The sequence below is a fragment of the Mercenaria mercenaria genome, chromosome 6 (assembly GCF_021730395.1).
Source record: "Mercenaria mercenaria strain notata chromosome 6, MADL_Memer_1, whole genome shotgun sequence".
Classification (NCBI taxonomy): Eukaryota; Metazoa; Mollusca; class Bivalvia; order Venerida; family Veneridae; genus Mercenaria; species Mercenaria mercenaria.
The window spans coordinates 60,321,030-60,338,424 of NC_069366.1; the positions used below are offsets into that span (position 1 = coordinate 60,321,030).

At 33.0% G+C, this 17,395-nt stretch overlaps 1 protein-coding gene across 1 annotated transcript in view; it reads right to left on the reverse strand.

Annotated features, from left to right (window-relative positions):
- LOC123548761 (uncharacterized) overlaps positions 1–1,240 on the reverse strand; it is a 45,542-nt gene extending 44,302 nt beyond the window's left edge. Inside the window, exon 1 of the mRNA XM_053546057.1 lies at positions 875–1,240. The gene's annotated coding sequence lies outside the window, so the exon portion shown is untranslated. The remainder of the gene's footprint in view (positions 1–874) is intronic.
- Between the last annotated feature and the right edge of the window lie 16,155 nt (positions 1,241–17,395).

Below are 17,395 nucleotides of genomic sequence, written 5' to 3' on the forward strand. Positions count from 1 at the left end.
GTTTTAAACGTTAATAATTATAATAACAGCACAACAATTCAGAACAACAATTACAACACCAAGCGAATACTTTAATCATTATAAAATGCACAATGAATTAGGAATTAACTGGATAATTTACAGACCTTAAATGTGACTGGTAGTACAAGTTAACATATGGTATTTTAAAAGAATAACTTCTTTTTCATTATTTTTTTTGTAGCATATGTGTGTAAAAAAAAAGACTTTTATCAGTTATTTCAGTTATTTCATGAACTTAGATCCAATCCGATCTTTTTTAACACAAACTTGTAAATCCATCACTACACCTGACGGGCAACTAGGTTCAGACTTGACAGTAGAAGAAATTTTAAATTCTTTTATTTTATCATAGGGGTGTTATTTTTCACATTTCATTGACACACAGTCTTAGACAATTTTCATCATTTTGCAAATCTGTTCTAAATAAATAAAATGACAGCAAGGCTTACAACGTTAGATCTTCACTAAAGGTATTTTGAAATCTAAATTTTCTATCTTGGTTGCCCAACATAAGCACAATTTTACTACATTACGACAAATAAACATGTTTTAATAGCAGATATTCATACAAAATACTATTATTATTTCCCTTTTCCTGATCTCGGTGATGAAGGTAATAAAGTATATCCATTTGTTTTCTTATCCATAAATAAATCTCTGTCAGAATATATGAAAAGTGCAACATGGTTATATCATATAACTTAAATGAGATTGGTTGTTAAAACAGTTTTAACACTTAAAATATTTCTTATAGAACAAGCGGTATGTGTCTGTAGGCATGCTCATAGTGTCTGTAGGCATGCTCACAGTGTCTGTAGGCATGCTCATACTATCCGCATTAAAGAGAACTCACCTTAATCAGTTCCATATGTAGCGTTCAGACTGAATAATCTTCATGGTCGTGTAAGTTCCAGTTCTCAAGCTATCCTGGTAAATAATTCTGTTATAACATCACTGAGTTCTGTCATATTCCATAAACATAACATGCTTGATTTCAGCTCTATGTATCAGCTTCTACTCTTTGATTTTACAAAAGGGAACGTGTAGAAAACGTACCAAAATATTCCAGACGGCGTATTTAGAATTATTCGACGCGAGTAAACTAATATAATTTTCTCCGCTGTATATATCGCCTTAAACAGCCAGGCCAAGTATGATCAGTTGCTATAGTAACCGTTTCCAATACACGACGAGTGCTAATATGCTGAATAAGGAAAATAAGACATTGGCTGTATCTCAATCGATGGAATAATGACAAATGGAGCGTCCCGGATGACAATGTTTTCTACCAGATTGTTTTCATGATGCTTGTTCATTGGAATGAACGACAATAACCACCTCGTTAATGAGCATGCGATAATTTCCGTATTTTATTCACAGTGATATAAAATCCATTTTGCTTCTGTGAAAATGTGTTTTGTCATTGACGTAGAAGCTTTCCAGGGTTTGGAGTGAGTGAGTAGACAATTTAACGATAGGAGCAGGGTTTTTTTTGTGTTTTGTTTTTCCAGTTATTTTTTTTTTTGTCGCTAAACCAGGAAAATGTCAGAAAATAGCAAAGAAAAAATAATAAAAACATTCTGTTATAATACACATTTTCTGTGCATACAGTAAAGGAATTAAAAAGACTTTTTATTTATGTTTCAAAACTGTTTTTGAGTGTATACGCCAGGGAGGGTTGGGGCACAAAATATATCACGCACATTGCAGATGCATTTCCATGTCAGTACAGATGCATCGTGTAACTGTGTAAATATTGGCATAGAATGTTTTTAAGCAGTCACTTGCCGTAAACAGCCAGTCAGCAAACTTTTATTACTAACTTTTCTTGTTTTCAAATTTAACTTGTTTTTAGCATCCACTTGCCTTATGCAGTGCTGTCTTAATTTGTTTCCTTATACAGGTTTAATTTGTCTAAATATTGGCTTAATTCCTTCCTGCTATTAACTAATATTTGACGCCTTACAACATTCGCCGTTAAGTTCAAACGTTATATGCAACAGAAAATGAAAAACTTACATTCCATATACGACCGCCTCGGTAGCCTAGTGGTAGAGTGTCCGCTTCGAGTGCGGGAGGTCGTGGGTTCGAGGCCGCGTCATACCAAAGACGTAAAGAAATGGTACTAGCAGCTTCCTCGCTTGGCGCTCAGCATTAAGGGGATAGTGCTAGGAATGGTCAGTCCGGTGTCAGTATAATGTGACTGGGTGGGGTATCATGCCACGTGTCTACGGCGTGATATTCCAGTGAGGCAGCACTATAAAGTTGGGCATTGTGCTCACTGCTACAAGTAGACACCGTCGTTTATATGACTGAAAAAATGTTGAAAAAAATGGTAAACCCGAACACGAACACATACACATACATTCCATATACAGCAACTTGACTGACCAGTTAATGAACATATTTGAAAGCATATGATATTGTATAGCACTAGTGATATGAGTACCTCGGTCGTGCATAAGAACTGATACCTATCGTGAACGGACCTTCCAAGACAGGCAAATTGCATATTACGTGCTGTTGTGCACAATTGTACAAAAAACATACTCTGCAAATTAATTTATATAATCATACGATGCTTTGAATAACACCGAAGGAGAACCTGCAGTTTGGTCCATTGTGAAACAAAACAAAACAAAACAAAACAAAAATATTCATTAATATTCCTTAAGTTCTTTGTTTGTAGTCGTTTTTCAGTATATTTCATAAAGTGTATTGCTGTCCTAAGTTTAATGGCATAGTGGCAGGTGTTTCCTTCAGGATTTAGATTATGTCTGCAAAGGAGACACAGTTCAGTACTGGATCAATTAAATCAATGTGAAAGAGTAATCCAAACTGGAAAATTTGATTCAATATTACTAGATACAAATTTTTATGTGGGCATGAAATACATAGTTGTGTTGTAAGTGGCCTACAATTTCTTTTGTCTTTTTATGATTAATTATACATTGTTAGACGGATAAAGGATTTTATAGTTCTGATAACAGATAGATTCCTGAATGAAAACACAAATATAAGGAGCTAAACTAAAAGGCAGAGAATACCAGTATACCGCAACGTTTATGTTAATCATCCAGTTTTAAGTTTAAGTTAAGTTTTATAATGTCATAGACCACATCATATAAACATGACAACAATGAACATTTAATCATAAAAAATGAACAGATGATCACAATACAGGTATAACACGAATGTAACTATATCGTTATTCATAAAATGGCTGGTTGTCCTTTCATTTCAGTGTACTAATGTTATGCATATTATTCATATTTTCCAAAGCCTATTGTACATAATAATTTCTATTGCTCTCAAACAATTCATGTGTTACAATATGGAATATTGATGAGAATCAAAGCAATGCAGTCGGTACATGCTTTAAAATTTGCCAAGGATGAGATGCTATTTAAAGGAATCTATAATAGATTGTTTGCATAAAATTATCTTAAAACAAAAACAGATCAATTTCTACTTAAAACGCTACACCACTGATATACTACCAAAAGATATCAATTGACTAAAGCAATCTTTGTTGTAAGATTTTTGGTAAGTCTGTGAATAATAAAAATGTTTTTAGAGGGCTGTTGTCCAATTTAGGCTTCGCGGACTGACTGGAAAAGAGTTCTTTTATTGAAAGTATGTGGATGTTTTAGCTGTTTTTTTTATTTAGATTTTGTGATTTTGGGTCATGGCAATTTTCCAATTGTATTTAGTAAAGTCATTAAACGTTTTATGAAAAGAGGTTATGACGCAACTGTTTTGAGACACACCGCATGTTTGGTGTTCAGCCCTTTTACAGTTGGACGCTACGCTTTCCTCTTTGATTGTGTCTGACAAGATACAAGATACAAGAAACTTTATTTAACGTCGGATATGAATTTAACAATTAACATTAGCTTAAAGCTATTTTCCGACAAACAAATGATATAGTAATAACAAAAATAAAATGAAAAAAAAACACAGGTGTCATAAAAGAGCAAGGGAAATAACTCTGTAACAGTACATATACACTACTGACTTTGTTACTCCCCTTCAAAGCAAAAAATTCAGTTTAATAAACATACATGTTGAAAAGAGGGATATAAAATAAATAAGCAAAGTAAAAATTCAGTTAATTACAAACTATAAGATGCAACTAAGAAATTAAAAATGAGGCATGAAAAATATAATACAGAAAATAAAAGTAAAACCTGTGGGAAAGCTGCTGATCTTGACATAGGCCTAAAATCTGCCATAAAAAAGTAACTATATAAAAAACTGATTTAGCAAAACTAACACAGAAGTGTGAAAAATAAGATGAAATTAAGAACATATATCTCCTCAAATCAGATTTGTGAAGAACTGATCAGCAACTTTCTCACAGAGAGTCATGTTTACATAATATGTGATAACAGCAGCACTTTTAAAACAAGCAGAGAAAAAAATGAAACACAGTTTGAAAAAAGGATATGAACTAAAAAGCACAAAACAAAGTTATTATTTTTTTTTTTATAATTTATTTTTAATATAATCATCACATGATACATATTAATACATATCTAGCTAAATGCTACAGAAGAAATAATAACAAATTACTTTTATTAAGTTCTCAAACATATCATTTTCTATATGTGATGAAATTTTTATAGTTTGCAACAGAATAACAAATGAGAGATAATTTTCTGTAATAAACAAAACAAAATATGCACTTAAGGCAAAGCATGATAGAGAGAGAGAGAAAAAAGCAAGCAAAAAACAAAGCAAGCAAAACAAAGCAAGGCAAGCAGGACAAAGCACATACAACAAACAGACATACAGCAAACACTCACTGACACATGGCACATTTACATTTGGGGCCAGTCCAGGTGCGGACCAGTCTGACAAAGTCTTTGTACCTATCTATGGTTCTCATGTCATTTGGCAGACTGTTCCACACCCTGACGGCCTCAAACCTAAATGAGTTTCTTCCATACCTTGTTGTCCTTACTTGTGGCACTTCTATAACATTTTCATACCTGAAATCATAATTAGAAGATTTTAATTTTACAATATTTTGCAGATATTCAGGCGAAATATGATGTATACATTTAAATGTTTCGATGGCAATGGTTCGTAGTCTGTTTAGATGTAATGTTGTTAGCTTTACTTTGTTTAAGAGAGTTTCATATGAAGAGGTTAAGTCACTATAGACAATCTTAAGGGCTCTGAATTGATTTTTTTCAAGTTTCTCAGTGTTAGTTTTAGAACAAAAGTGCCAAATGAGAGGACAGTAGTTAAAATATGATCTAATAAAAGATTTAAAAATAATTAATCTTGTATTTTCATTGAGAAATTTGCTCAGTCTCTGTAAGACGTTAAGTTGTTTGGCGGCCGTTTTGCAGAGATTGGTAACCTGGGAGTCAAAATTTAGCTGGAAATCAAGATCGACTCCTAGTAGCTTAACCTCGTCTTCACATATTATTTCATTTTGTCCTATGTTGAAGGATTTGACTGCTTTATTAGTTTTATTTCCTATACAGATGGACTGGAATTTTTCTGGATTAGCTTGCATTTGATCTATACCGAACCAATCAATAAGGAGTTGACTTTCAGATTCTAGAGTTTCTTTGAATACATCTAGATCCTTGTGTTGGAAAGAAAGGGTATTGTCATCTGCATAATTGTAAAGAGTTGACCTATGTACGAAATAGAAGATATCATTTAAGAATATATTAAAGACCAGGGCCCGAGGATTGAACCTTGAGGGACACCTTTAAGTATTTCTTGCCATTCACTAGTAATTTTATCGAGTTTAACCCTTTGAGACCTATGTGAAAGGTAGTTTAGCATGAGTTTGCAGGCTTTCTCTGATAAACCATATGCCTCAAGTTTGAGGACTATAAGATTATGTGGTAAGCTGTCAAAAGCTTTGGATAAATCCATTAGTATGGCACCTATAAATTGATTTTCATCAATGGATTTTTTCCAGTCTTCAACTAACATTAACAGTGTTGTTTGGCAGCCATAGGATGACCTAAAAGCGGATAGATATGGATGGAAGATATTTTCAAAAAAGTCAGTTAACTGATCACTCATGATTCTTTCATTATATTTTAGACATTGTGGGTAAGATGCTTACTGGCCTGTTTTCTTTTTCAATGAAGGGATCATCTTTTTTATATATGGGTGTAACCTGGGCTTGTTTAAGTTTGGATGGGAATTGACCTTTCTAATATAGCGTTTGCTATTTCCTTAATTGGGTTTACAAGGCTGCTTTGACCTGCTTTGATGATTTTAGGTGGTATGGTATCCACACCGGTGGCCTTCTTACAGTCGAGTTTCTTGTTGCAATGTCTCACTTTATTTTCTGTTATATGATTAAAATTAAAGTGCTCATTCTGACAGTTGTTTGAGATGGCCTTGATACTAGGGTGCTCTTTATCTACCGGGGTTTTGTTATTTATCCCTATGTTTTGTGCAATATTTATATAAAAATAATTTAATTTTTCTGATACTATATTTTGATCTGATATTAAAGTGTTATTTTCCTCATTTTTAGGCGTAAAAAAAAATTATTTGTTTCCGGTATCCCGACCTACCCTAAATTTTTGGCCCGACCCTAAATGTTTTTATGGCCTTGGAGAATTTTTTTTTTCAACTTTTTAACAAAAAGATGCAAAACTGCACTTTTTATGCTTTAAGGTGGAATGCGCCTAATTTGAAGTTGTTAGGTTCCGTTTCGAAATTTTGTTTAATATAAAATTCAGCATATTCCTCATAGAATGCGTATTTTACTTTTTTGATATTTCTGTTACTTTTTTCTCTACAAACCTTCAAACACGACTATTGACGTCCATTTTTGATGAACCATAATTTCACGTCCGTCAGACTGTTTTCTTAAATCGTTCTGTTCAGTCAACAAGTATCGATTTGCTTGTTTCTCATCATAATTTCATTTAAAAATGTCTTTGAAATGGTGTATAATCTGTGGAGATCATTTTAACGTTGAAATCGATATTTACGTTTAAGTGACGTCAGAGCGACAAATATGACGTTTAGTTTTGAATAAAAAGTTTGCGTTAATCTTGTCTCATGTAAAACCCAAACGATAGAATTTGACAAAAAACTAACATGATCATGAAAACTTTATTTTCTGTCGATTGAAGGAATAAAATTTTGGGGTCACCGAATTCATTTTCGCGTAATATTACGTTACGCTACCCCTACCCCCCAAATCACAAGATAGCGCAATTGAGTATTTTTTCATGTATCTCCTTCCTTTAAAGATAAACTCTACTATATTATTTTTACTGGTAAAATTAAATCAAAATAGCCTTTAAAACTCTGTTACATTAGCGATATATTTTCTGTGTAGAACTCAGGTTTTAATGTTTATATTATATTTGATATATGAGAATGCGACAAAATCAACACCCCGTTACCCTGTGCACTGAATTACATTATCCCAGATATAAAATGCGTAATTAAATGGATTTTCTGATTCTCGTGATCAAGACAAACTCATCTTTAACCTATTTAAGCAGAATTTAATCAAAAGAGGCCTTTACAACTATTAATGATTTCATTCAACGTTACAAGTGAAATGATTTATCTCGCAAGTTAATGATAATACATGAAAACTCATGTATCGATGCACATTAAATTGTTAACATTTACAAAAATAAATTAAAAAAAACAAAAAACAACAGAATATAGTGAAAATCCTTTATTTGAATTATCTCAACCTTTTAATGTTAACAAGTACCAGTATAGAATTCCCTCACATGCCGCAATTTCCGTGACGTATTATCTTTGCGTAAAAGATTGTTACATAAAGAATTCTATGCATCTAATAGAACTGAGGCAAACAAATATAGGCCTACATTATAAATATATTATGCCATAAATATCTTATTAGTTAATATAGGTGTATTCTTAATGAAGCAGATTCGAACAACAACCAGTCTTCAGAAAATAATACTGGGGTAAACAGAATCTGACCAACCTCGACACAGTACGAAAAAAGTGAAACGTAGGTGAAAATGAGAAATATTCATCATGCTTAACATAACACATAACTCGGAAAAAAGTGCTAATACAACTTTTTAAAATTTAGAAAGCCTTTATGTAATTATAACACCATGTTCGAGGAAACATTATTTTATCCGAGAGTAGTCGGACACACCGATTTCGAATAAAGTGAATCCTCCTCATAACCGCGGGAAAACAGCATATTTGTTGTAAGGAGGCTTTTGCTCTGAAAAGGGTTTTAGCTCTCCGGAGATGCGTGTACAAATGTTATCCTCGTATTCATAGACACATAATAGAAACATATTCCGTACATAATACTGTTTCCTAATATTAGAAACATAAGAAATACGAGTAAAGAAAACATTCAATGACATAAAAAGAAAGAAGTTTTTAAGCTCTGTTTTTCTACGTTACTGTGGGCAGTTAACCTTACCAGTGTTCCTGGATTCTGTATTCCCAACAAATAACTTCTATCTTCACCACATAAATCAGAGGTGGAGAACGAATGATTTCGGACACGTGCCTTCTGTCAAATCGTCATGCCCTACCCGGGGACCGAACTCTCGATCCATAGATCTGCGCTCCTACTGAGCTAAGCGGATGGGGTAAAAGAAAGAAAGAAAGTAGCGGTTGTGGCTGACACTCGCTGTAACCTCTCTTATATCATGAATACTGAACTTGTAGAAGTTATGATTTATTTCCAATAGCGTCTGTGGTATAAAATTTCAAAATAATGAAAAATTAACTTTGACCCGTAAAAACCAAATTCTGCCATCAAATTATACGAACATATGCGTGGAGCGGGTAATTAACCAGGCAAGCCCATGGCAACTTATCTTATGGTCAGACGTTACTATGGTGGTGAAGTAAGAAACGAAATAGTAAAAAATGTAAGACCTCGGAATGTGCGTGCGTGCGTGTGTGCGTACTTAGGGAGGGTTAGGGATAATATTAAGAAAAACAAGATAAAACAACATTTACTCCCTTGGAGGGGCGGTTGAGTCAAGGGTCATACATCTGAAATCACAACCTTTAGAATATAGCCAGGGAGCCAAAAGTGCGAAAAGTGCCTAGAAACAGGATTTACCTGTCCGGTCATGCTATAGTCAGTTTCTATATATATTATGAAAGTGCAAAGTCTCACGGATCAGAAAAATCGGGCCTGCAAAACAAAAGCTCTTGCGAAGTTTGAGAATATTAAGGGGAGATAACTCTGCATATTTGCAGTTTTTTAAGATTCAAAACGCTTTTTTGCTAACAAAACATGGCATCATGTTTCTAAAATCAGTTCAAATATACATATTTCAACATTGCTTTTACGCATAAGGCTTATGGTTGAAAAATACGCAAAATGTACTCATTTTATATACATTTTATTATAAGATTTGGCACCTAAAATACCAGAGAATAAAATAAAAATATTTAACCTAAAGTTTACAGTATGAAGAAGTAACCTTTAAAATGGTCTTATTTCTCAAAGTCATTAATTAATACCGCTGCGAAACAGTCTGTTAGAATAGAAAATCATCTAGATACTCTAGTTCAGGTTTGGCTAAGAAATACGCAAATCCGGGGTATTTTATTTACCCCACCCACTTTATATAATGCAAAAAAATGTATAATAAAAATATTCGACCAACAACCAAGAAGATATATTCTTTTTATCACGTATACAATATAATCTATATTTTTGACCATATAAAGCTGGATGAGGGGTATTTAAAAGATTTTAAACAGAAAAAGGGGGTAGGAAAAGCTATGTATTTTACAACCGATAATTAGAATAAACAACCCGTTATTAAATAAGAGCAACACTAATGGAAGTCGAAAAAACCTTGACTTGCAAACTATTCATTTGGAAAGTAATTTATTTAGATACACTATAATGCCATCTAGTTCAGGTTTGGCTAGAAAATACGCAAATCCTGGGTATTTTTTGTACCCCACCCACTATATATAATGCAAAAAATATATAATAGAAATATTTGACAAAAAATCAATGAGATATATTCTTTTTATCACGTATACAATATAATCTATGTTTTTGACCATATAAAGCTGGATGATGAGTATTTAAAAGATTTTAAGTAGAAAAAGGGGGTACCCCACCCACTTTATATAATTGTATAATGCAAAAAATTCATAATAAAAATATTCGACCAAAATAAAGGAGATAGATACTTTTTATCACGCATACAATGAAATGCATATTCTTGACAATTTAAAGATGGATGAGGGGTATTTAAAAGATTTTAATAGAAAACAGGGATATGAAAATGATGTCTTTTACAACCGATAATTAGTTAACAACCTGTTATTTACCATTTGATAAATACGAGCAAGACAAATGAAAGGGATGAAACCTTTACCTGCAAACTATTCATCTGAAAAGAAATTCATTTTAATACTCTTTCGTGCAATCTAGTTTAGGGTTGGCGACAAAAAGCGCAAATCCGTGGTATTTTATGTACCCCACCCACTTTATATAATACAAAAAAAAAATGTATAATAAAAATATTCGACCATCGATCAAGGAGGGATATTGTTTTAGTCACGTATACAATATAATCTATATTTTGACAACTTAAAGATAGATTCGGATTATTTAAGAGATTTTAGATTAAAAACAGTAACCAATAATTAGAATTAACCTGTTCATTGTGATGTGATAAAATGCAAGCGACACTACCGAAAAGTACTGAAACCTTTACATTCAAACTTTAATTTTTTACTATCTCATTTGAATTATTAGTAACTTTTATTTGCAAGTTTGTCAAATCCAAAAAAAAAAACAGAAGTAATTTATTCACCAACCCACCTTGAATAAGGCAAATGATTATACCATAGGGGCAAAAATAGCGAAAATGCACGGAAAACGATATTGCTAGTCCGTTGTTCTCCTCAAATGATTATAGTTAAATGCTGATTTATTTGGAAAATTCGTGACTGCAAAACTTATCCAACTGATAAATGAAAAGTCAAGGGCAGTTACTCTTCACTAATTTTAAAACATATCTTAGAATTATTATTAAGGTGATTTGCACTACATATGAGCCACGCCATGAGAAAACCAACATAGTGCATTTGAGACCAGCATCGATCCAGACCAGACTGCGCATCCGCACAGTCTGGTCAGGACCCATGCTATTCGCTAACGGTTTCTCTAATTGCAATAGGCTTTGAAAGCGAACAGCATGGGTCCATCCGCGCAGTCTGGTCTGGATCGATGTTGGTCGCAAATGCACTATGTTTGTTTTCTGGATCTATACTGGTCACAAATACACTACGTTTGTTTTCTCATGGTGCGGCTCATATAACTTATCTGAAGTTATATAAAATATGATATAAAGAAGGGGTGTTTGTAAAAAACATATGCCCCCATGATGGTTTGTTGAAGGCAAAGGGGAGTGTAAGTTCTAAGTTTATAACATTGACCTTATTAACATCAGGTGTCTTCTACAGACTACAAACATTACATTTTAAGGGGATCGACAGACAAAACGTTCCTTATTTACTGCGTGGTAATCATATTAGACTTGAACTAGGTAATTGTGACCTTTTTCCTCGATCAATTGTCGCAAAACAATATTGCTCATTTACTGACCGCAGAAAATAATTCTTTTAAATTCAATGATAGCTGATTTTTAACGTCATTGAGCGGAAACCAGACTTTATTCTGTAAAGGCACGAATGGAAAATGCTTAAGATATTGTATCTGCGCCAAATCTAATATAAAATACACTGTATCCTGCTGGTGTAATGCAATGCCTCTAAAGTGTCGCAGAATAAAACACAGTCTATTTGACACAGAATTAAATGAATTTGATTAATACTAGTGTATAAGTTGCGAAAAAGACATACTGAACTGTTGCAGTCTAAAATCACATATTTAAAGTTAAAACAATATAACGCATTACCATTTACACTGCCAGTGCAAGTTATAGTACGAGATAAAATCATTTTTGTGGTGTAGCTGATACAAGTATTTCTATATACAGATCGGAAAAATAGTTACGCATGATATTATGAAGTATTGTGTTAATGTCTACTTAAATTGCACGTACAGGTGTAACTATTTGTCGATAGTACTGCAGGAATGTGTAACTAAAATTGTGCTCCAGATGGACCGCATATAAATAAAATTCTAATTACTATTATAGCCTTAAGTGCCAAACCAGTAAATGTTATCTAAAATGATATGACTGTATAAATACTTGGTTCATGGCACTTTGTTGTTCAATTCGTGAAAAAATACAACAAATGTTTAATTCTAATATCATGTATAAAAACACTAATGGAAGGGCTTGCCTATCAATAGTCAAAACTATTTGTTGTTTGTCATCCAGACATAGAGCAATATACAAGGTAATTTATAAGTAATGACAAACAAGCCATTCAATAAGTTTATAATTTAGATTATCTAAGATTTATACTAGCATTTTCTGAGAAAAAAAGGGTCATGTATATCGTTCACCTGTTACATTTGGCCTAGGGATCATCAAGATAAATATTTTGACCAAGTTTTATGAAGATAGGGTAATTAATACGACCGCAAGAATGTTAACAGACTTTTCGTTTGATTTTAGCGGGTGACCTAGTTTTTAATCACATATGACCCAGTTTCTAACATGGCATAGGAATCATCAAGACAATCATTCTGACCAAAGTTCATGAAGATAGCGTCATTAATGTGGCCTCTACGGTGCTATCAAGCTTTTCCTTTTATTTGACCTGGTAACCTAGTTTTTGACCCCACGTAATCCAGTTTCAAACTTGGTCTAAATATTACCAAGTTTCCAAGTTTGTGTCAGATCAAAGCATAAATGAAACCTCTTTATGGCTAAAAGGTCACTCAAATCAGTTTTCGAACTGAACCGAGATCGTATCGTGACTTAAGTCGTAAGTGTGGTTAAAGTCAAACGTAAAATGTCATTTCTAGCGTGTTCATAATGTAACAATTAACAAATTTTGGGACTTTCGGGGTTGAAATAGGGGTCGTTATTCTGGAACCTATGATTTGATCTGATGAAGTCATCATGGAATGCAAGATTTATTGCTGTTAAAGATATTTCGCAAGTTTGTTTCAAATCAAACTATAAGTGAAGTGCCTGTATGGCTACAAAAGCCAACATGGCAAATTTTGGCCCTTTATTGGGCCACCACTCTAGAACACATTATGGGATCTAGCCAGTTTTTGACAGGAACCGAGATATTATGCCAATAGAAAATATGTGCAAGTTTGATTAAAATCAATTGCAAAATGTGGTCTCTACCCTGTTCACAAGCCAAAACAGAAACCAGTTTTGGCTCTTTAAGGGACCCTAACTCTGGAACCCATTATGAGATTTGGCCAGTTTTTAAAGCGAGATTTTATACCAGTACAATTTGCTATGTTGTTTCTCATCAGTGTTAGGATTCCTCCCTTGCTCCTACCCAACCTGTCACAACGGAAGCACTGGTGGCCTCTTAACATTGAAGGATTTATCCTCGCTAAGGTGAATCTCTTCGATGCAGCAGACCTGAATGTCCTTATCAAACAATATGTTCCCTAATTCATTTTCTTATTGAGGAGTCCTTCTGCATTCCAATGCATAACCTTGAAAGGTTGCATTGACTTCTTTTTTTTTTTTTTTGTTCCTGGTGGCCAGTAGATTTCCTCCCTCGTCTCCTAGCTCTTATACAAGTTGCGCGCAAGTTTGATTAAAATCAATAGTAAAATGTGGTTTCTACCGTGTTCACAAACGTATGGACGGACGAAGGCGATCACAAAAGCTTCCCTTGTGTCACTACGTGACAGGTGAGCTAAAACTCTGACAGAATCTATTTGAATTATATATGTTTGGGGATATAATTACGACTTTTTTGTACGATTTGTAAAATTTCTTTCATTACATTAATTAGTTTTAAAATCTTCTGAATAGTAAAGATTATTCAAAATGTCTCATTTTATAAACATTAAAGTTACACATTATGTCAAATTTCTACTCTACATTACATTCAACATATCAGAACTACATTCCATCAATCTGTTTATCATGAGAAAGGTAAAAACAGATGTGTACAACCCCGAAGCAAGCATGTATACTTTGTTAATTTGTAAAAACTGTATTGATCGATCAATCACATTTTATACATAGTTTTAGATGGGTGGGGTAATGTTCATACCCCTACAATTTCACAATTTTGACAAAATTGCACAAAAGAGTATTTAAATTATTTACTTTCAAACGAACAGTTAGCAAGTAAAGATTTCGTCGCCTTTTATTATTGATGTTTGTATTTATTAAATGGTAAATAACGGGTTGTTTGTTCTAATTATCGGTTGTAAAATACATAGGTTTTCCTACACCCTACCCCCTTTTTCTATTCAAAATCTTTTAAATACCCCTCATCCATCTTTAAATTGTCATAAATATAAATTATATTGTATACGTGATAAAAAAAAATATATCTTCTTAATTGTTGGTCGAATATTTTTTATTATACATTTTTCGCATTATATAAAGTGGGCGGGGTACATAAAATACCCCGTATTAGCGTATTTCTTAGCCAAAACCGAACTAGATTGCACGAAAGAGTATTTAAATAAATTACTTTCTAAATGAATAGTTTGCAAGAAAAGGTTTCATCGCCTTTCATTTGTGTTGCTCTTATTTAATAACGGGTTGTTTATTCTAATTATCGGTTGTAAAATACATAGCTTTTCCTACCCCCTTTTCTGTTTAAAATCTTTTAAATACCCCTCATCCAGCTTTATATGGTCAAAAATATAGATTATATTGTATACGTGATAAAAAGAATATATCTTCTTGGTTGTTTGGTCGAATATTTTTTTATAATACATTTTTTGCCTTATATAAAGTGGGTGGGGTACATAAAATACCCCGGATTTGTGTATTTCTTAGCCAAACCTGAACTAGAGTATCTAGATGATTTTCTGTTCTAACAGACTGTTTCGCAGCGGTATTAATAAATGACTTTGAGAAATAAGACCATTTTAAAGGTTACTTCTTCTTACTGTAAATTTTAGGTTAAATATTTTTATTTTATTCTCTGGTATTTTAGGTGCCAAATCTTATAATAAAATGTATATAAAATGAGTACATTTTGCGTATTTTTCAAGCATAAGCCTTATGCGTAAAAGCAATGTTAAAAGATATATATTTGAACTGATTTTAGAAACATGGTGCCATGTTTTGTTAGTAAAAACACGATTTGAATCTTAAAAAACTGCAAATAAACAGAGTTATCTCCCCTTGACATTCTCAAATTTTGCAAGAGCTTTTGTTTTGCAGGCCCGATTTTTCTGATCCGCGAGACTTTGTACTTTCATAATATGTATAGAAACTGACTATAGCATGACCGGACAGGTAAATCCATTTTTTCATGCCTTGGCTCCCCGGCTAATATTTGAATCTGTTGTATGATATTGGTCAGTGATATTGTACAATAATGATGCTTTCAGTTTGTGTTTCAAGTGTGAAAACTCCGAACAATAAACACAATTGCATATGCAAAAATTCTTCATGTAAGCAGTGTTTTACAACGGAAAAAACTTTGAATAAGAAATATTTGAAAAAAAAAAAAGCTTCATCATGTAGAAAGTATATTTAAAGCGACTTTCAAAATTAACATGATCAGTATTTTAACTCAATGAAGTCGCCAATTTTACAGTTATAAGGACCTCTTTTGAAAGGAAAACTCTCTTTCTCACGTTCCATGATTCGTTTCACGCCTGTAGTGAACAACTGATGAATGAGAATGTACAACTGTTACAGCCACAGACTCTAATAGAGGCAACTCAACGGCACATAGCCAAGAGGCCAGCACTAATCCTGGAAATTCTGGTGCAAATGCGAGACAAACTCCCCAAGATAGTGAGCACGGATAGGACATTAGGGGGCAACTTCCCTCAGATAATTTGACTGGTTTAAATTCACAAACAAAGGATTTATTACAAAAGGAACAATTAAAATTCACTATAGGATCGCTAAATGTGTGTGGTCTAAAAAATAAGGTTAATTTTCCAGAAGTAGAACAGCTAGTTAAAAAGTATGACATTTTTTGTGTGACTGAAACTAAATTAGACAACACTGATATAATATCAATCTCTGAGTACGAATTTATATCAAAACCTAGAGAACAGCCGCATATAAGGAAATCTGGCGGCATAGGTGTTTTTGTGCGTAACACTTTGTACGATAAAGTTGAGATTTTAAAAAATGATTGCGAATACATTTTATGGCTTAAAATTGATAACTTAGAGTTCTCGTTTGGTAATGTTCTATTGTTGGGTATAATTTATGTGCCACCAGAACAATCTAATTTTTATAAAGACGACATTTTTGCAGAAATGGAACTCGAAATCACGCGTTTTTGTAGCAACTATTCATGTATATTGTTGACAGGTGATATAAATGCACATACGGCAAGATTGCCAGATTTTTTAGAAACAGATCAATTTTTAGCTGATCATTTTGATTTTGATAATGATTTGTTAACATTTTTTGAAGCACATCGAAAATTAAAACTGTATGATTTGCCGCTAGCCAGAAACTCAATGGATCTCAAATCCGACAGAATAGGCCATAAATTATTAGATATTTGTAAATACAATAACCTGTTTATTTGCAACGGCCGAATAGGTAAAGACCGTAACACAGGTAAAATGACCTTTCGTGACTGTTCCGTTATAGATTACAGCATAGCGAGTATTGATCTTTTGTCACACATAACCGACTTTGAAATAACAGAGCTCGATAGCTTATTTTCGGACGGTCACTGTTTGTTAAGTATTGATTTAAATATAAAATATTCTGAGCAAAACTGCATACAAGAAACGTATGTTAGTAATAGTAAAATTAAATGGAAAGAAAATAAAAAAGAAGAATTTTTGATAAATATAAATGAGAATGATATCATGGAAATAAAAGCTTCACTCGAATCGTGTAATCAGGAAAATGCATCTACTATTTTAAATTTAGCAGCAACTAGAATCGCCGAAATTTTTAACTGTTCGGCTAATAAAACATTCATGTCAAGACCGCAAAATTTTAACGAAAATAATTCGCCAAAGCAAAATAAATCTAAAAACAAACCTTTTTTTGGTACACAGTGTAGGAATGCGCAAGTAAAATACCACCGAGCGCGTAAACAATATAATCTTGTTAAAAACGAAACTAATAAAACTCATCTACGCGAAGCAAGTAAATTCTATAAATCAACAGTTAAACGACTTCAGCAAAATACAAAACAAATGAATGAGAAAAAACTAAGACATTTAAATTCAAAACAACCGAAAGATTACTGGAAAATTTTGAACAGCATTAAACCAAAATCGAAAGGTAAATTCCCCCCAATGCAGGAATTACATGACTTTTTCGAA